The sequence below is a fragment of the Monodelphis domestica genome, chromosome 3, assembly GCF_027887165.1.
Source record: "Monodelphis domestica isolate mMonDom1 chromosome 3, mMonDom1.pri, whole genome shotgun sequence".
NCBI classification, from domain to species: domain Eukaryota; kingdom Metazoa; phylum Chordata; class Mammalia; order Didelphimorphia; family Didelphidae; genus Monodelphis; species Monodelphis domestica.
This window is the reverse complement of record NC_077229.1, coordinates 482,212,244-482,233,636: the sequence shown is the minus strand read 5'-3', so window position 1 is coordinate 482,233,636 and position 21,393 is coordinate 482,212,244. Positions and strand designations below refer to the sequence as shown.

The following is a 21,393-nucleotide window of genomic DNA, read 5'->3' as shown; positions in this document are numbered from 1 at the left end:
CGCCCTCTCCCTTATCCTATCCCCTCACCATCCTGTTTTTCCAAATGTTAAAGACTTTTACCTTTCCAGTTGCATGTGATATTTTCTTTTTAACCCAGATCTGATGACAATAGCGTTCCAGTACTACCAGCCTTCCACCCCTTCCTCCTCTTCTCTGTGAAAGTTCTTTCATTCATGCCTCTTTTATATAAGATAATTATTCTATTTTACCTCTTCCTGCCATATTTTATTGTTATTTTTGGCTTATTCCATTATATTCAACTTTCTTCAAGTTTTTTAAATCTATATATGCTCTTTAAAACTACCCAAGAAGTGATATTATCCATAAGGGTTATAAATAAAATCTTTAAAAGAAGCACTTTGATCTTGTTGGATCCCTTATAATTGGTTTTTCATGCTTACTTTCTAATAATTCTTTTAGATTGAATTTTCTACTGAGTTCTGTCCCCCTCCCCCTGAATTGCTGAAATTGTTGAATTATTTGAAATACTTGGAATATGGTGTCTAAACACTTTTAAAAATCATAACTTCCTGATAGTTCTATAATTCTTTTTATTATCTCTCCTTAAATCTATTTTCCAAGTCAAAGCGTTTTTGTAATGATTTCATATTTTCTTCTATTATTTCATTCTTTTGATTTTGTTTTGTTATTTCTTGTTTTCTTAGGAAGTTATTAGTTTCTCCTTGTCCATTTCTGATTAAGAATGAATTATTTTCTTCCATGAGATTTTTGGGTCTCTTGTGTAATAGATAATAATAAGGGACTATATTTGGTTGTTAATTGATCACTAACAAATCAGGCAATTATCTTCTTTTGCCTACCCTCCCTTCCTCCCATTTCTTCCCTCTTCCAGCCTCCCTCTTCTTCAGCCTATTCAGCTCTCCCCACCCCCTTCTTCTTCTTTCTAAATCACTCAGGGCTCTGAGCTATGATGTTTCAAATGAAATAGTCTCTCTTCTTTATCTTAAGTAAGGGGTTTATTTGGAGAAGACAGGAAAAGATAGAGAATGCAGGTAAGAGGGATGAGGATTTCCCTAATACTACTGTGAGTTTTAGGTTGGGGGATGTTGAGAGAAATGTCTGATAGGTCTGGATTTCAGTCACTATCATGAACAGAGAAAGTCAGAGAGATATCTGGACTATTGTCCTTTCTTCTGCCTTCAAAGTCACCAGGCCACCTCCAGCTTGATTCTCCAAAGTCCAAGAGAGAAATCAGCTTCTTCCTTGCAAGGCAACCAGGAGTCCCCCAGAGTTCAGTCAGCTATTGGCTTTGCCTCTAACTGTTTTCCTAGTAACATTCCAAAATGGAACCTCTCGTTTGACTGACAGGTCACCACTCAGCCACTGCTTCTTCCTCTTGCATGCTTCCCAATTTCTCTCTTTCACACTTGCCAGTTGGGTGATCTTTCATAATCTTCTTGATTTTTCTTGCATTGGTCTTATTTTTTTTCTAGTTTTTCCTCAATGTCTCTCATTTAGTTTTTGAAATCTTTTTTAAGCTCTTCCAAAAACTCTTTTTTAGGCTTGTGACCATATGGTGGTTTTCTTTGCTGATTTGGAAGAAGATATTTTAACTTCACTATTCTATGACTTTGAACTTGGATCTTTTCTATCCCTGTAATAGCTTTTTATAGTTGCATTCTTTCTCTTTGGTTTACTCATCTCCCCTCCTCCAGCCCCTCCTCCTAATTTAGTAACTAAATCAATACGTTTAACTCTTAGTTTTATATTTTAGTTGAGCCATTTCCAGGGTATATTTAGGGCTTAGGGGTAAGGTGGGGGGGTGATGCCTTGGATTTCAGGATTTGGGGTTTTATTTCCTGGGTCCTATTTAGTTCTTCGAGTTTCCATATTCTGGGGTCAGTTGTAGTCTCCGCTTCCTCTGGCTCTAATCCCAATCTGTGCTCCAGCTTCCCCTCCCCCCCAACTACAAGCATATAGCTCATATCTCCCTGGCATGACAGTCAAGGATTCCAGTTTCCTGTGGGTACTCCACTGGGATGCAGACTCCCAGGTTAAGCAGACAAGATGAGGCTACCTACCCTGCCCCCAGGGATTGAAACTTGATGATTCCAGGGAGTTTATTCCAGGTATTTATCCCTCCCCTTCCTCCCCTCCACCTCCCAGGGATGCCAAGACCTGAGATGTCAGAGACCTTTTAAATTATCCCTTGCTGTTCTGCCTCACTCATGACTCTTCTTCTTTTTTTTTTTTTGTCACTTTTAGCACTGATTCAGTAGAATTATTTCTGAATATTTATGGGGCAGTTTGGAGGGTGCAGTAGTCTTACATGATCTCATGATCCCATGCCCTTCCAAATTACTTGTTAATGACAGTATTGCACTAAAATATCTAGTGTATTTATTCCAAGCCTTACTATATTCTAGAGAGGCAGAAATTTTTCTAAGGTTATTGTACAAATTGTTTTCTTTTACCTAAGCAGAATGAACAGAGAAAAGCATTGCATTACTAATGACTTTAGATATTTCTTTTAACTGAATCATTTGATTCATGTCATTGATTAATAGTTTTGAATGACCCTGTTTCTTCATGAATTTCTTCCTTCTCAAGGTGAATATGCTTATGTTAGTTCTGAAATAAAAATCCTTCCCAGATGGATAGGAGATGATAACCACCCTCCTAGGGACCTCTTCAGGGCCATAAAAGCACAAAACCCCTTGGGCTTTAGAAACAAAGTTTATTTTTCATAATAGGAGTAAAGGGGAAATGATAAGTAGATTCCTAAAACTATAGATCTAATCTCCACCCAACCTCTTTTACCTCACAGTGAATTATTTCTTCTTAAGAGTTCACTCAAGCTACTCTAAACTCCTTATCTCTAAGACCCAGAAAACCCAGCCATCTGACTATAAGCTAACCTAATTAGTATGGATTATCAAAAAAGGATGAAAAGGAAGGGCTCACAGATGTATTGAGCCCTTACCTAAAGCCTGGGGTTGTTCCTAGGTATACCCAGAGTCCCAGATGACCAAACCCTGGGATTTACCATCACCAAGTGGATTTCTGACAGATGGATCTCAGGCAGATGGTCTCTGTACCTCAGGTAAAAGCACTATAATCCAAGGCAAATTCTAAAACCCAGAAATCACTAGTCTTTCCACAAGATTAGGATTTCCAAGGGAAAATTGTCAGAGCAAAGATCCTCCTTCCAGCTCAGTTGAAACAGGAGTGAGAGTTAAAAAGTGAAACCACAAGATCCTCTTCTTCCTTCCAGAATCTTTCCCCTCAGGACTTGTATCCAAATTCTCCTCCCCTTAAAGCTAATCCATAAAATTTACTTTCCCTTACTATAATTTATCAAATATAGAATGTCCCATCAAATATTATTTATGTTTCTTTAACAGAATTTGGTAATTTTGTCATTTTGAATATTGAGATATTATTATATTTGAGTTTGCTAAAAAGAAGTATATGATGTATTAAAGCCTGAATAAATATCAAATGAGTTCCTTAAAATGTTGACACTCAATAGATGCCAAGAAAGTAAATGAGGCTTTGCATTCTGATATACCTTTTTTTTTATTATAGGCTGCCATAATATTTCAAGATAATTGTTACTGATGTAGTATCAGTTATTACACATGAAAACATTAGCTATACATTTTGTCTTTGGGGATATTACTTTTTTGTAAGTAAAGAGAAAAACATTGTTTGAGTAAAGAAAAATGAGTCTGAGCATGATGTTATTTTCTATCTCTTCTAGTGTGAATAAAAATAATTCACAGTTTACAGGAGAGACTAAAGTGAAATGAATTAGAAATAATATATGATCTTGCCTTTTAAAAGGTCAGAGAAGAGAAGATGAATGAATTTTCTATATTTGTTACAAAAGATTTGTTTTGTGTCATTATGTCAGAGCTTCTAGAAGCAAACCAAGTTTAAACTCCAATTTTATTTCTTTTTAAAAGACTTTTGTAGACGCTACTAATTCTTTATCTGTTCTAGTGTATAAATTTATTATAGCCATAATAACATTTTAAATGTATTTTTCCTCTCTAAAGAAATGTCTAAATCTATAGTTCTGTGCCAGAAAAAGAATATATATATGTATATATATATATATATATCCACTCTTCCAAATTTCCCTACTACCTTCCATTCACTTCTATACACCATCTTGAAATCATTCTTGCCTCTTCACTATCTCCTTCACATGCAGTTATTCAACCTTCACATCTCTCATTTCTCTACTCTTCTCTCTAAATTTATCAGGTCCTCATTACTCAACTCCTTTAAGTCTGAACAATTGCAATAGCCTATTAGTTGAACTTCCTACTTAACTCCTCTTTCCAGTCTGTCCTCTCTAAAACTACTAAAACAATCTTCCTAAAATGTAGACTCAGCTGTATTTTCCCTGCTCAAAAAATCTTTTCTATTAATAGTCTCTAGGATAAAAGGAAAATTCAGTATAGCATTTAAAGTTCATCATGTTCTAACTTCAACTAACTTTTAAGGCATATTTCATAGTATTGTCTTTCATTCATTTTATATTCCAGCTAAACAGAACTAATAGTTATTCCCTAAGTAAGGCATCCTATGCCCTTTCCATGCCAGAAATACGATTCCTTCTCACCTTTGCCTCTTTCAACCCCAAGAAATTTTCCGTTTTTTTTTTCCTACTCATTGGTGCTCTCTTGGTCCTCAAATTACCTTATATTTAAACAGCATTATATCTGATGTATTCCCCAAAGGAAATGGGAAGTTTCTTGAAGGAGCTATTTCTTTTTTGATAGATTTAGATCTAGAAGAGACATCTTAGTTCACCTATTTCAACTCACTTCATCTTAAGAATGATGAAACAGACCAGAGAAGTTATGTGACTTGCCTATTTGTAGAAATTGGTAGAACCAGTACTTTAACTGCAGGTCCTATGGCTCCAATCATAATAGATTTGTCTTTGTACCCGGCACAATGCTAGCACACGTGTCAGCTAGAAGGAATTGAACCATGCCACCCACAGCTGTGGTCACATTATTATATGTCAAAATACTATTCTACCACTTAAGAAAGATAGAACTTTTAAATTCTCCTCTGATCATATAATATCTTATCCATTCCACCTCTCTAGTTCTTTCACTCCTCCTTGACCTTTTCTTCTTCCTCATCTTTACAACAAAAGTGAAGTTTTTGTCCTTCCTTCTAAGCTTCCCAATTTCTCCATTTTTCCCAGTGGTACCACCATCTACCTAAACTTAAAAATTTTATACTGCCTTTTACTCTTCTCTTCCTTCTCATGTACAATCAGTTTTTAAACCTTATTCTTTCTCTATAGTGTTTGTTGCATCTGTCTCTTCAGTTCCTCTCCAATTACTACCTTCCTTATTTCATAGCCTCATCTGGTCTCATAATAACTTTCTCAGTGGTCTTCCTGTCTGTGGTTCGTCTTCACACATTTGCCCTATAGTGACTTCCCTAGTTTGCTTCATACAAGGCACTATAGACTCCTTCATTTGGGTTGAATTCCTTCCTATCTTTACAAATTTTATTTCATACTACTTCACTTGTAAATTCCTGTACTTGTAAAATCCCTCAAAATTTGACTAGTAGTCATTCCCTCATTTCATCCTACAGCCAACCTGTCTTCATTGCTGTCTTATACAAACTTTTTCTTCCTTTAAGACCCAACTCATTGATTACTCCTACATGAACTCTTCCCTGATCTTCCCTGCTGAAACTGAACACTACCTCATCACATTTCCCTGGATGATTTTGTCTGGATCTCTTTTCTATCTATATCACAGTTATGGTCATTTGTGCACATTTATATATCTTCCCTAGATTATAAGCTTTGTATCCCCAGTGCCTAGCGCATAAGAGATGTCTAATGAATTTCACTTCATTAAGAGATTCTAATTCATAAGAGATTCATAATTAAGAGATTCTAATTCATAAGAGATGTCTAATGAATTTCAGTTCAGTTGAAATTAGAATTATTGATCACCTAGAGAGATGACCATTCATTACCAGCCCAGGGAGACATACAGGATGGGAAAGCTTAGTAACTTTCTAGCTTCTATTGTGTCAGGCCTTCAATCTGTCATCATTGTTTTCATCCCAGAATTTTGATGACAAAGTAAGTGTTAAAAGTAGCTTCTGAAGTACTCCTCATTGTTGTTTACTTTAATTAACTTTCTACTTCATATTGTAGGGTTCCTAAAAAGAAAGATTTCTTCCCTAAAGAATTTTCTTCTAACTTTATTTAAATATATCTCACTCATCAAGTTAACTGAAGTACAGTACACTATGTATAACTGATTGGAAATTCTGAGGTTACAAATTATATAAATTTAAGGGGCATTACAGGTATAAATAAGGTCACTCAGCTAACTTAGATCAGGTTTAAAGTATTAATCAATAAATTAATTCTTTCTAGATGTCCTGTTAAGAATGAACAAAGAGAATCCTTGTGAAGATTCATTCTTCTGTAGTGCATGCTTTGGACTCCTTGTCAGTTTTTGCTTATCTCATTGCTACTATGCATAAATCTAGACTAAAGTTTGGCTTTAGCTCTAGTGCTCTCTTGGTCCTCAAATTACCTTATATTTATACAGCATTATATCTGATGTATTCCCCAAAGGAAATGAGAAGTTTCTTGAAGGAGCTATTTCTTTTTTGATAGATGGAAAAGAATTACATCTTTCTGTTTTGCCCTGTTGTCTACCCTACTACATTTGAAATTATTCTTTTTGTAGCCATGTGTGTGGCCTACTGATCAGAGAGAACCCTAAGAATTAATAGAGTTTATTTAGCCATTCTAGGTTGTGTTCTATCTTGCTTTGTCATTTTTTCTTCCTTAACTCCTTTCTCCTTACCTTAGTATTCTGATTTCTTTAGTAGGCCTTATTTCTCTAAACCTTTGCATGTTTGATCATTTTATTCACATCCTCTCTGAAATGGCACTCTTTAGTTCAACAAATATTTATTAATATACAAAATACAGTATTGGAAATATAAGGACCAAAGTGACATAGTTCTTGACCTCAAGAAGCTTATATTCAAATCTAGAATGTATAACATATACATACAAGATTATATAATACAAGGTTATTTGAGGAGGTTTGGTCAATTACAATAGTAGAGGTAAGGTAAGGAGAATCAGGAAAGATTTCAAAGAGGAAATGATACCTAAAATGATCTTTGGAGGAAGGTAAGGACTCAAAGGCAGAAGTAAAGAGGGAGTGCACTACATACAAGTAGAACAGCCTATGAAGGCATAGAGTTGAAAAGTATTATGTTAAATTTAGGAGGCAGCAAGGAGCCCAATTTGAATGGATTATAAAGTATGAGAAAGGAAGTAATATGAAGTTAGCTCTGGTTCCAACTTCCATTTCCTGATTGAAGAGAGCATGAATGATAGAGCAAGGATATTTATAAAACAATAGCTTAGAAGGCCTTTATTGATCATGTTCTATTTTCCTTATTTACAGATGAAAAATGAAGAGTGATTAAATCACTTGCTCAAATTCACATAGATAGTTCACAATAGAGCCAAGATTTAATTAGACTCATACCATAATAAATATTTTCTCATCTCTACTATAATTGTTACCACAAATCTTAAAACAATTGAGCCAAGTTATCCAGGCATTGATAAGGAAAATACACTTGTTTTTTCATTATTAAACAAAGATAACTGCTTGCATTCTCATACTATCTATTTTTTAATTGTTACTTAAAATCCAGTGGGTTTGGAGAGACAGAGACAGAGAGAGTGTGTTAAGATATAATAATAATCTAGCTCTGATTTTTTTTTTAACTTTGGGGACTAATTTAGTTTTGTACTTACCTACTTAGTCCACTTTCATACATCAACTTGGGAAAAACATCTAAGAGTTTTCTTTTTCTTTTTTTCTCTCAAAATACTTACCTTCCATATTAGGATCAATACTATCTTTTTTGTTCCAAAGCAGAAGTACAATAAGGGCTAGAGAGTGGAAGTTAAATGACTTGCCCAAGGTCACACAGCTAGGAGGTGTCTGAGATCACATTTGAACCCTGAACCTTCCATCTCTAGGCCTAACTCTCAATCCACTGAGCCACTTAGTTTCTCTTGAGTTTTCTTTTTCTAGGCAGTTAAATAAGAATGCCTCCTTAAGTATCAATATAATGAATAAGGATGATGTTTAGTTGATATTTGCATTAACCTGAAAATAAGTGCCTTGGTTAATGTTTTTGATAAACACTTTTCTCATAATTCTTATTTGATCATGACAGAAAATAGTTAGGATGTATTTGCCCTTCACATTTTCAAATATCTATCATTTTGTTATTTGCTTTTCTACTATGTAATCAATCATCATATATTCAGTTACTAAAATAGCATTTCAGAAGTGACATTGAGTTAATAGGTTTTATGAAGAATACACTAACCATCAGTATTACTCATAGGTTGTCTAACCATAATTAAGTTATTCATACACTGAACCATTTTTCCACATACAAAATGTGAATTTATTACCTTATTATTTTAATTCTTTGTAACTAAAGAGGATGAATGAGCACCTTACTGTGTAATAAATAATACAATCCAATTATATCTTTTGAACATTAAAACTTAAAAAGATCAACTGGGCCAAAAAGATCAGATGAAATGAGAGTTAGGCTTATATAAATTACAAAGACTTTTTAAAAAAGCTTTTTTTAGACTTTGATTCTTACCACAGAATCATGATAAAAATACTATTGGTTCCTTTGACCCTGACCTTTGGGTTATATTCAATTTTAATTTGTTGTAGATTGTGGTATACTATTACTCCCAGATGTATGGTATTACATTAAGAATATTATTGTTTTAAAAGATAGGGATTTTGTTTTGGTGAGAGGTTTGATGTCTAAAAAAAGCCCTAAACCATTTCCCCAGAACAATAAAACCGAGTTTCTTCCACTTGTTTATTTTGGAGCCTACCTTAATTTTTACACACCATTAACAAAAATGTTAAGTAATACAGACTCTCCCAAATGGACACGAAGCCATTAAAGCCATTATTTCTTGTGTCTAGTCATTCAACAAATTCTAAATCCATATAATTGAACTATTACTTAACCCATTTCTTTCTATCATTTTCCCAAGGATAACATGAGACTTTATTAAATGCTTTGTCAAAATACAAATAACCCCCTGGCAGCCATAACAGTAAGGTCAGTAAAAAACACTAAATAAAGGGCCCGGGGTACCTACCAGTAAGCAGTCCAATGTTATATAATTGTCATGGTCACTCACTGCAAAGTAAGCCAGTATTGGAGTCCCAGGTAACAACATAAAAATAAAACTCAATATTGTATAATTAAAGGAAATATAAATTCAAAGTCCATAGAAATTAAAATTGAGAATATAAAATATAAATTCAAGGTTTGTGGAAACTGAAGGAGAAAAGAAGGTAGAACAAAGTTTTTACCCACATTTATGGAGGCTAATTATCATGAAGGCTAGTCAGAGTTGGCTGTCTTCCACGATGCAGTAGAAAACATGGGTTTGAAACCTTGATTTGTCACACTTTCTTGGTATACTTGCTCCTAACCTCTCCAATTGTCAATCTCATCTGCAAAATGGAGACATTGATGCCCATCTCATAGACTTATTATGAGAAAAATGCTTTGCAAATCTTGGAAGTCTAACATAAATGTGAATTACAGCTGATTGGCACAGTGGAGAGAGAATAGAAACTCAGAAAGAGTTAAATTCAATTCTAGGCTCACTTACCAGCTGTGTGACCCTGAACAAGTCAATTATCTGTCTACTTCAGTTTCCTCAACTGTAAAATGGAATCATAATCACACCTACCTCTCAGAGTTGTGAGAATAAAATTAAGTGATATTTATTAAGCTTTATGCAAACTTAAAGTGTTATATAAATAACAATTATTATTATTAATACCAGCAACCTAAACATTTAATTCATTGAAGTAGGGGACTGAGAGTAAAAAAAATTTTTTTTATATATCAGAACTTCATTTACAATTTTAAAAAGCCACACAACTGCAGTGACTGAGAAACCAGTACAAGTGGCATAAAAAAAGGTGGTTGTGGGGATGGATTGACTGGGAGGGACCATATTTCTAAACTAATATTTGATCTACTTCACAAATTTCTACTATAATAATATTGGGCATGTTTTGTGTCTTGATACTTACAAGAAACCTTTGAGGTAGGTGTTGCAGGTGATTTTACCTGTACTTTACTGATGAGAAAATGGTTTCAAAGAGAATAAAAGGTCTTTCATACAATACGTGTCAAAGCCAAAAATGTCTATTTTTCAGCCATAATGATTTAAAAAGAATTCTCTTTCTAGGGTTTCCATAATCAGTGCCATATCATCCAAGATGACATACTATAATCCATTAGAAATATAGAGGCTTTACTTAAGATTCTCATTCTAGTGTGGGGCACAAGTGCCACAGACTAGAGTTTAATTTCAGAAAATACTTTAGAATCCTCACATCCTAGTCCCAATTATAGAGTACCATGACAAAATCTTCTTGGCAAAGTCAAATTAGCCAACCCATCACAGTAACTCTCTTCTTATCGCCTTTTCCCTTAGGGCCATAGTGTTTTAATACAATAAAGTGCTACAAATAAAAAAGATAATAGAAAATAGAACTACCAATCACCCCCTACTGAAATTTACCAAGATCTGTAAATATCATTTTCAAAATCCATAAAATTCCATAGAAAATGATAACTTACATATGTTCTTGTTTATATGTCCCATATATAGTTCTCAAGGTAGGAAATATAAGAGAAAGTTAAATCTCTCTGTTCATATGCCAGGAAGCTTTTATTTATTTTTAAATTATAACGTTTTGTTTTGTTGTCAATATTAGTATCCTCTATCTATATCCACTAGATAAGTGAATTTATTGAGAACTTTAGAAATGAGGCCTTTGTACAGATTTTATTGTATTATTTATTTTATAATATAATCTACCACCTATTTCTGACATTTTAAATATTTTACTTTGATGAAGAACACGTGGCAGACTTTATATTGCTTGCCTTTGAGAATGAAAAGCTTTTCTTTGAAACTCATTACAACAGAAGCCAATGCTATTTGATTATACTTAAGTAATTCATAATATAATCAGAATGTCATTTTGCATTTTGCAAAACTCCTTTTTGTACAAGAAATAGCAGTTCACTTTTTTTAGATCTTCTTTGAAAGAGTATAGTTTTTTTTTTTTTAATTTTAAACATTATTTTATTTGGTCATTTCCAAACATTATTCACTGGAAACAAAGATCATTTTCTTTTTCCTCCCCACCCCCACTCCCACCACCTTTCCCTCTCCCATAGCCGACGCACGATTCCACTGGTTATCACATGTGTTCTTGACTCGAACCTATTTCCCTGTTGTTGGAATTTGCATTATAGTGTTCATTTAGAGTCTCTCCTCAGTCATATCCCCTCAACCCCTGTAGTCAAGCAGTTGCTTTTCATCAGTGTTTTTACCCCCACAGTTTATCCTCTGCTTGTGGATAGTATTTTTTAGATCCCTGCAGATTGTTCAGGGACATTGCATTGCCACTAATGGAGAAGTCCATCACCTTCGATTGTACCACAGTGTGTCAGTCTCTGTGTACAATGTTTTCCTGGTTCTGCTCCTTTCGCTCTGCATCACTTCCTGGAGGTTGTTCCAGTCTCCATGGAGTTCCTCCAGTTCATTATTCCTTTTAGCATAATAGTATTCCATCACCGACATATACCACAATTTGTTCAGCCATTCCCCAATTGAAGGGAATTTACAATTTTCCAATTTTTGGCCACCACAAAGAGCTCAGCTATGAATATTCTTGTACAAGTCTTTTTCCTTATTATCTCTTTGGGGTACAAACCCAGCAGTGCTATGGCTGGATCAAAGGGCAGACAGTCTTTTATCGCCCTTTGGGCATAGTTCCAAATTGCCCTCCAGAATGGCTGGATCAATTCACAACTCCACCAGCAATGAATTAGTATCCCCACTTTGCCACATCCCCTCCAGCATTCATTACTTTCCATAGCTGTCATGTTAGCCAATCTGCTAGGTGTGAGGTGATACCTCAGAGTTGTTTTGATTTGCATCTCTCTGATTATAAGGGATGTAGAGCACTTTTTCATGTGCTTATTAATAGTTTTTATTCCTTTGGCTGAGAACTGCCTGTTCATGTCCCTTGCCCATTTATCAATTGGAGGATGGCTTGATTTTTTGTACAATTGATTTAGTTCTTTGTAAATTTGAGTAATTAAACCTTTGTCAGAGGTTTTTATGAAGATTGTTTCCCAATTTGTTGCTACCCTTCTGATTTTGGTTACATTGGTTTTGTTTGTACAAAACCTTTTTAATTTGATGTATTCCAGATTATTTATTTTGCATTTTGTAACTCTTTCTAATTCTTGCTTGGTTTTGAAGTTTTTCCCTTCCCAAAGGTCTGACATGTATGCTATTCTGTGTTCGCCTAATTTTCTTATAGTTTCCTTCTTTATGTTCAAGTCATTCACCCATTTTGAATTTATCTTGGTGTAGGGTGTGAGGTGTTGATCTAAATCTAATCTTTTCCACACTGTCCTCCAATTTTCCCAGCAGTTTTTATGAAATAGTGGATTTTTGTCCCAAAAGCTGGGATCTTTGGGTTTGTCATATACTGTCTTGCTGAGGTCACTTGCCCCCAGTCTATTCTACTGATCCTCCTTTCTGTCTCTTAGCAAAAGAGTATAGTTTTAAAATAGCTTCACTGAACAGAAATATGTGGTCATTTGTCAAAGATGTTTTCTTTCTGTGAAATATTTTTCATGGAAGTTCCAGATATTTTTAAGAAGAGCATTTTATTTCTTACATGCTTTTTCACATGTATATTGAGAAACAGAAATAGGAACTAGAAAGTTGATGGGAGTTTTCACTCACATTCAAAATTCAGAACTACAGCAAGGCTCTCTTCCTTTATACCAGTCAATTTGGTATATTGAGTCATCTTTATTCTAGAGGTGGAAATAGAGGAGACATATCATAAGAAATAAAACATTAGAAGTCAGAAAATTCAGAAACTGGATTAAAAAACAATTTAATTGGCTCTAATAAAAATAAAATAAGAGATTTTTCAGACATAAAACTGAATTAGCCTTTTACTCATGCTATAATTAATTGCCTCTTCTGAATTACTTTCTATTTCACTATAGAATAGACCTAGAGGAGATTGTTACAGTGAGAAAGTTTTTCAGAAATATTTGTACTTTCACACTGATAACTATAGTCACTTATAATGCCATTAATTGCAAGAGTTGATATCTCTTCATGACTTGACTGTAATTCAATACCTCGCCTCATTTAGCATACCTGAAATTTGAAAAGCAATCTGATACAGGGCATGTTAACTAGCCTTAAGATTTTCTATGTCCCATTCTTGCCTTATTATGTTATCAAAAAAAGAAAATTTCATATTTACATTCCTTTCTAAAGAAATCCTTCTGTGAGTTAAAATATGTGATGCTTTCTGCCCTTCATATGAGTTATCCATTTGAGTAGTATTCTGTGGTAGTTTTGTTTGTTTTAATATCTCCTACTTGAAGCAAAAACTTCATAACCCCTTTTGCCTTAGCTATCAGGAAACTTAAAGATAGTGTTAGTACACAGATGTGGTTTGCTTCTGGTCGTCTCTGCCCTATTTTATACCTATATATTTCACATGGCAATCTGCCACAACCTTTTACAAACAGACTAAATAAAATATTAAATAAATGAACATTAGGGTCCTAGAAAACACTAGAGCAAATTCTCTTCTAAGAGCCTAATTTTAATTAATCTTAGAGTCCTTCAAATCTTTTACATGTTTTACAAATAAAGCAAAAGAATTTTTTTGACATATGCTCTGAATTTCTAATATCCATCTCTTCTCGGCCTTTTGGCTAAGATCAAGTATAGTATCTAATATCCATGTCTTATTTCCTGTTAGCTAATTCATTCTTTAATAGATATGGTTTTGCATGTTATACTTGTGAACAAAGTTTCCCATTTTAGTGTTGATTACAGTTTTGAAGAATCAGACCAACTGAGACCCAAAGAAAAAATTTAGCTATCAACATTAATTATATACCTTTGTTTTCATTTTCATGTAATTTGGATTGTAAAAGAAACAAACTTCCGTTTGTTGTATTACTTATTTTTACCATAGATTACCCAGGTTCTAGACAACTTCCATTTTGGGAAATTGGAATTAAGAACACTGAACAGGCTGCATCAGGGCAGAGGTCAGGACCATAAATTAAAGGAAATTTCTTAAGAGAACATTCTACTCAAGCCCTTTCATTTAACAAAGAAGAAAAACGAAGTTCAGGTTAAATGATGTATCCAAGGTCTGTATTGGAGGCTCTTTTACTAAGATATTTAAGGTGAAGGAAAAGGCTGGAATGGTAACACCAAGAAATAAGGCTAAAGGAGAGACTGAATTCTCACTCCTTTTCCCCCCACCCCCCACTTCCTGTTGTTCTGTTGGTCTTAACAGCTATTCAGCATTGGTAAGTTGACAGCAACTTTCAACAGACTAATTTCACTTTAAATAAAAAATTGGAAAAAAAGGATTTATTTTGAAGGAAGAAAAGGTAGGGAGTTGAGATAGGGTAGAGGGGATTTATGGTTTCCCTAATCTATAAGAAATTCAATATAAAGAAAGTAAAGGTTGAATTGTCTTTAGGGGGATATTGTTAATGACTTGAAAAGACCCTAAGAGCTGTGCCCCAAATCTTTCAAGGAGAAACCAAAAATTCAGAGTAAATCTTCTCTGCTAGCTTCTTCCTCAGACTCTCAAGGAAGAAGTGAGAAAATTAGTTTTTGTACCAGCTTATTCAAACTGCCTTCTTCCTGGCCACATTCTTCTTTGGAATCTTCTTGATTGACAGGTCTTCAAACTTCCATTCTTTTGCATTTGCCTGCAAGTTTTTCAGTAATAGTAATCAATTCTTCACAGGTCGAACAGATAGTAAAAGGACAGAACCCAAGTCAAATCCAATGCCCAGATTAGAAGACTTGGAAAACAGTTAATCAACTGGAATATTTGTAGAGCCAGATGTTCAGGCACACCTCTGATCACAACTGTCTCAGTTTCCTTATCTGCAAAGTAATTATGCATCTTCCATTGTTTCTTTTTTTTTTAGTGGTTGTGATTCAGTTAAAATCAATAAGTGACATCATCTAGAGAAAAGAGCTCTAAACTTGGAATCAAAAGAATTTGAATGTGTTTGGATGTGACACAGTCACCTACTAGCTGTGGGACCTTAGGCAAATCACTTAATATCTCTGAGCCTTCATTTCCTCATTTTTAAATATAACAATACCCATCTTACAGGGTTATTTTCCGGGGCAGATGATGGATTCTTCAATTAAGTAATATTAAATGCAAGCTATTAAAAAAAAAACAAACTCGGATTATACTCTTTGTTCTCCTTATTTCAGCTAGATAATTATCTACTCGTTTCTTTAACAATTTTCAAAGAATTCTTTTTTTGAGCCTTATGCATGAGAATAATGGAATAAATACTTGTTAGTTTATTGATAGAGCAAGGAAAACTGAAATCTGAATTCTTAAAAACTCATTTTATAAATTTCATGGTGTAAAAGGCCAGAAGTCAGTCTATGTGGGTAAAATTTTCAGAAGCAAGTTTAATCTCAGGAAGAACTTCCCACTGTCAGAAATAGATTCATTTACTGGAAGAAGTAGTAAGTCATCCATTTCTATAAGTATTAAAGCAGCATCTGAACAACTATTTCTTGATTATAGGATACAATAGAAAAAATTTGTGTTTACATTAATTCTATAATTATGTTACTAGTTCATCCTCTGGAATATGAACTGTAACAATAAGTTATGTATATTGGTTTGTTGACATAGACAGAATGTCTTGGTATACATTTTGCATTTACTGATTTATAGAATTGTTTTCTCCCAATAGAATGAAAGCTTCTTCAGGATGGGTACTGGGACAGTGCCTGATAATTTTTAATTTTTTAATTTTTTATTTATAATTTATAAATAAATTTATAACATATATAATATATATAAATATATAAATTTATAAAATAAATTTAGTTTAATAAATGCTTGTTGAATTGAATTAAATTTGTCCAAATAAATATTATTCACAGTAAGTCAACTTGGACATGTCATATCTCCCTAGAAAACTGTAACCTTCTTGTAGCATTCATATTCTGTTTATCTTCTTACCCACAGTACTTTACACCTATATGTTGCTTATGTGTTCTTCATTTGAATCAGATTGAATTGAATTGAATCACTTGTCAGTGCTAGACCTTTTCTGTGGGAATGCTTATGTTTTGCTAAAAGCACCCCAGTGATTGACCATAAGGAAAATGATAAAAAGAGAAGAGTTGGGGGAAGAACCAAAAAATCTAAATAGAATAAATGTGATCATCAGCTCCTAAATAATTAATTCATTTTGGCTAGAAGCATACTCATCACATTCATTCACATGGGCCTTCCAGCAGCTAGGAATAACAAAATATATTATGATTAGTGCTAAGCTACCTGAGTTCACATTGAACCTGTTGTGATGTAGCAGGGGATATCATTTTATAAGCTTCCAAAGCCATTCAGGATCCTTGAATTTCCCATTTTTTAATTTACTGGAAGCTTTATACATTGAATCTAGGTTTCATTAACTTCCAAGAGACATTTGTTACATCTTAAAGTTTGTTGACAGTTTAATGTTTTATGAGTGATATTTTTTTGAAAATGCTTTGAAATGCAGATTAGCTGTGATTAGCAATAGACAAAGACTTGGATTTTTGGTGTTCTATATTCCATTTTCTTTGATCTACGTTGCTTTCTCTATAACTTTCATGAATCATCCATCTTGTTTGTGTTTTTTCGGTTATCATGTACATTTTATTTGATTTTGGTTTTATTTGATCACTGGAAATGAGTTTCTAATTCTTTTTCTGATGTCAATCATGTCAAGCATTTCCCTAATGACTGCCTGTGAGCTACAGTACTATTAACTTTGGTAGATTTCTTGTGAGAATAAGTACCTAGAAAGAGTTTATTTTGTGACTTGTCTTACTTGTATAATTTCTTAATTCTAGTTTATATTTTATTTTATTCCAGCCACCACAACTCTGCTAATAAATAGTTTAAACTGGATAATTTCAGTTGTGTTTTCATTTTGGGGGTTGTGGAAATTTAGATTCCCAATTATTCAAGACATCTTAAGGAAATGTGTAAAATTAAATTATATTATTTAGTGGTTTCTGTATTCTTTTGCCTTCATTTTATAAAAATATTGAAACCATTTTCTTTCTGTCATTCTTGGTATATTAGAAATAATGCTGAACTTAAAAGTCAGAAAACATGGGTTTTACAAAACCTATGTAATTTTGGGATGTTGTTTATATCTTTAATTTCCTATAAATAAGGGAGCTTAATTCAAAAAATTAAGTACCTACCAGGCACTAGACTTGATGTTTGTGTTAAGAGTTTGATTTGATCTCCGAGGCACTAACGTTTTATGATTTCTTGAATTCAGAATTCATTTTGCAAGTCTTTATTAAGTACTGCCTGTACAACAATCCAAAATCATACTGATCTGAAGTTTTCTTTTGTGCCTTCTATGGAGAAAGACAAATTAATAGAGGCAGCTTAGGTGACTCGGTAGATAGAGTACTAGGCCTAGTCACAAAGAACTGAGTTCAAATCCAGCCAGAGATGCTTACTAGTTGTGTGACTCTGGGCAAGTCATTTAAGTTCTGTTTGCCTCAATTTGCCAGACAAGGAAACGGTAAACCACTCAAGAACCTTTGCCAAGAAAACGCCATTGACAGGATTATGGGGTCACAAAGAGTCACAGAATAGCAACAAAGCAAATTAATAGTATAAATACAATTATAAGAAAAATATTTAGCTTATCTAAGCACATAGAATGTTTTTGAGAAATCTAGCTGTAATTAAATCCAGACCTGCAAAGTAACTGAACTGGAAAGCAACTTTAAGGTCATTTAGTCTTAGCTTCTCATTTAATGGATGAAGAAATTAAGATTCAGAGAGTAAGATGACTTATTCATGATCATCAAGATAGTGCCAGAGCTAGGAGTAGAATTCAAGTCTCCTGCTTCTCTGATGAGTTCTTTTTTCTACTGCACCAGATTTCTTCCCCCAAAAAGAGGAATAGCATCATTTGCTATTCAGGGGAATACTGCAGAGGAAAACTGCAAATTACTAGAGCCTGTTGTTTAAATATAGGGCCTTCTCTTGAGTATACATTGTTATTAATTAATTCAAGTAAAAATATTTAATAGAGTATGAGAATTAAGCAATTTTTAAAAAATTCCATTCAATTCAACCAATGTTTAACATCTACTATATGCTAGGCATACAGGAGATATCACACAAACTTAGCATGCAATGAAGTAGGACCATCTATCTCAAAAACCTTTTCAGGTATTATAGCAGAGGTAATGGTGATAAAAAAGAAAAAAATATGAATAAGAAACCTGTCCCAGGAGTAAGACTTCTGACATTTGTGGGTCCAAACTGCAAATGCAGAATCAAAAAGAAGAAGAAGAAGAATGTACTTGGTTCCAGAATACATTCCACACACCTCAGGGCCCTTTATAAAAGTGGATTTTCATTACAACTATTGAGTTTACAGTATTATGTAGTATGGACTACTGAACTGAAATACAAATGCAACCTTTAAAACCTGCTTGGTAGGTAGCTGGAGGAAAGGGGGAAAAAAAAGTCTTCCCATTCTCTCCCTCTCTCTCGCCCTACTCCTCTCTGTCTCTATCTCTATCTCTATCTCTATCTCTATCTCTATCTCTATCTCTATCTCTATCTCTATCTCTATCTCTATCTCTCTGTCTGTCTCTTTCTCATACACACTGCTGAAATAGTTCTTAGCGAATTAGACTGTCATTTATTTCTTTTATTTTCAGTTGATACATTGGAAAAAAAAAGGCATTATGTTCTAGTTCCTAATACCTAAAATTTAAATTGTCAGGTAGAACTTTACAGTTGCCAGTGGGATTCAGTTTGACTTTAAGCTCAAAACTTCATGCTAATTATTTGCTTTCCAAATTGCCAAGAGAAAAACAGTGAAGAATTACAAATGACAGAGTTTAGGAACTTATTAGGGTTCTCATCTGTCAGTCCTCTTTGTTTCTTGCTAAATTCAGAACAGTTTAGTACTTAAATGCCTCCTATGTTTGTGCCTTAATAACCTCCTTTGGTAAATTATTGCAGTATGTAATTACATATGCTAGTGGAAAATTAAAATTAAAATAGTACCTAGCAAGCTTATCTTTCTAAAATTGATGCTAGACCGTATTATAAAGTTTCTTCTCTCTTTGACCATTAACACCTCTCAAGCACATTATTCAACGTTATCATACAAATTGAAAATCCTCTCTTATTCATTTGATTGTTACTATTCTTTAGATGTTCCACTCACTGATCTTAGGACCTCTAGAATAGACACTTTCTAGAGACGGTGGTCAAAAGAGTAACAGATCAGCAGCTAAAGAACCATTTGTAGTGGATCAGAGTCATAATGACCACTTGGTGAATAAATTGTTACCAGTCAGAAATGAGAAAAAGTAGGCAAATTGTGTTGGTGTTAAAAAATCATCAAAGATTTTTTGAGAGCAGATATTCTTTCTATTAGTTTTGAAAAATCATCAAAAGTTTCACTCTCTCTAAATTCTTCATGCCAGACAGCCAAACAAAAACCTCTGTTTCCTGTGTTTGGGTTGGAACTTGACTAGATTGATAGATCAAGCTGAATAGGAGCTTAGGGGAAAGGAATCCCACCTGATATATTCTTCTAGTCCTTGCCATTCTATAGTCATAATGACCTTTTTCAAAGCTTGTTAAAAGACTGGAAATTTTGCCATAAATGAAGAATGAATGAAATAAAGAAGGAACAAAAAGGCCAGGAACAAAACATATCTTTAAGATTAAAAATTAAATTAGCATTTTGAAGTAAATCCATTTACTTATAGAAAGAATATTTTATTGGGAGTTGAAGTTCAATTAATTCACCTCCCAGGCACTTGTTCTATTCTTCCCATTTGATTCATTTGATTATCTGTTAAAAAGCATTACAACAATGCTTTTGGAAGGGATAAATTAAAAGCAAAAGCTTCATTGACCAGATAGTCTCTCTGGAATATAAAGGTAGAGAGGGCTGATTTCTGAAAGTCTTGATTTGTAATTTTACTTATTTCATTAATGTTCATTTTGAAATCAGTAGAGCCTTGAATTCCTCTTAGTTTAAAAGAGTTAAAGCACTTCCAAAAATAATTAACTTGCTCTCTGAAAACTGTTTTTCCTTCAAACACATCTTTTTTTCTGAATTTCCCTATTTCCATACAGCATTACACTATTTTCAGTCACTGAAGTTCACAACTATGAACTTGGTGCCTTCTTTCAAGTCTTAAGTCTCCGCTGAAGTCCCACAGTCTATAAAAAGTCTTTTTTTATCCATATTAATGCTATCCCAATGCTCTAGTTTACAGTTGATTATCTCCAATTTATCCTGTATTCATTTTATATAGTTGCATAATTTCCTAATGTCTAATCCGCTATCTGAATCTCTTTTGCTTTACTTCATCATCATCTTCAATTGATATTGATTGGTAACCCATTGATTATTTAGCCGTCTATATTGCAAGTTTACTGAACATTGAAAATATGCTATACCTGCAATTGAATGTTGTGATCCTTTGTGCTTAACTTTATTTCACATACCATTGAAATAGAATATTTTTTTTCTTATTTCTGAGTTATTTCCTTAAATTGTTAATAACTGATAGAACTGGGCATTTTGTTGTTATTGGAAAGAAATCATTATCTATTTTTAGTATCTATGAAAGATACATAAGCACACATATGTGAACATATATACAAACAAATTAGTTTTACAACTTTTCCATTCAGCTACATATGGACATTATGTATTTTTATCCTTTTTTTTTCTTATTTGAATAGTCAGTTTATCTTTTGAGTGATCGCATGTTAAATTTATGAAGTTATACAGTATTTCTTATAAACAAGAGCATCTAATAGACCTGGTCTGTGGATAAATTCCAGCGGGTCACAAAATAATTTGATAAATGTTATTTCAGTATAATTGGTTTCCTTTGTAATCTTTGTAAAAAAAAAAAGCCCTTTGTATTTTATTGTATGTGTTTAAAAACACTTTGAGAGTCCATAGAAGTCATCAAACTGCCAAAGTATTTGACACCCAAAAAGGTTAAAAACCCCTGATCTGGACTTGCAAAAGTACCAAATTTGCTCCATAAGCTGCCCAAATAATTTCCTATAGTGGCCCAAACCAGATTAAAATGTAATTGGGAAATGTTTAACAAAAGAAACAAAAATAGATTAAAACACAGA

General features: G+C 33.6%; 1 protein-coding gene and 1 pseudogene across 9 annotated transcripts in view; both read left to right on the top strand.

Annotated features, from left to right (window-relative positions):
* FER (FER tyrosine kinase) overlaps positions 1-21,393 on the top strand; it is a 258,919-nt gene that overhangs the window by 200,956 nt on the left and 36,570 nt on the right. The window lies entirely within an intron of this gene.
* On the top strand, positions 13,875-14,049 carry LOC130458670 (U2 spliceosomal RNA; annotated as a pseudogene).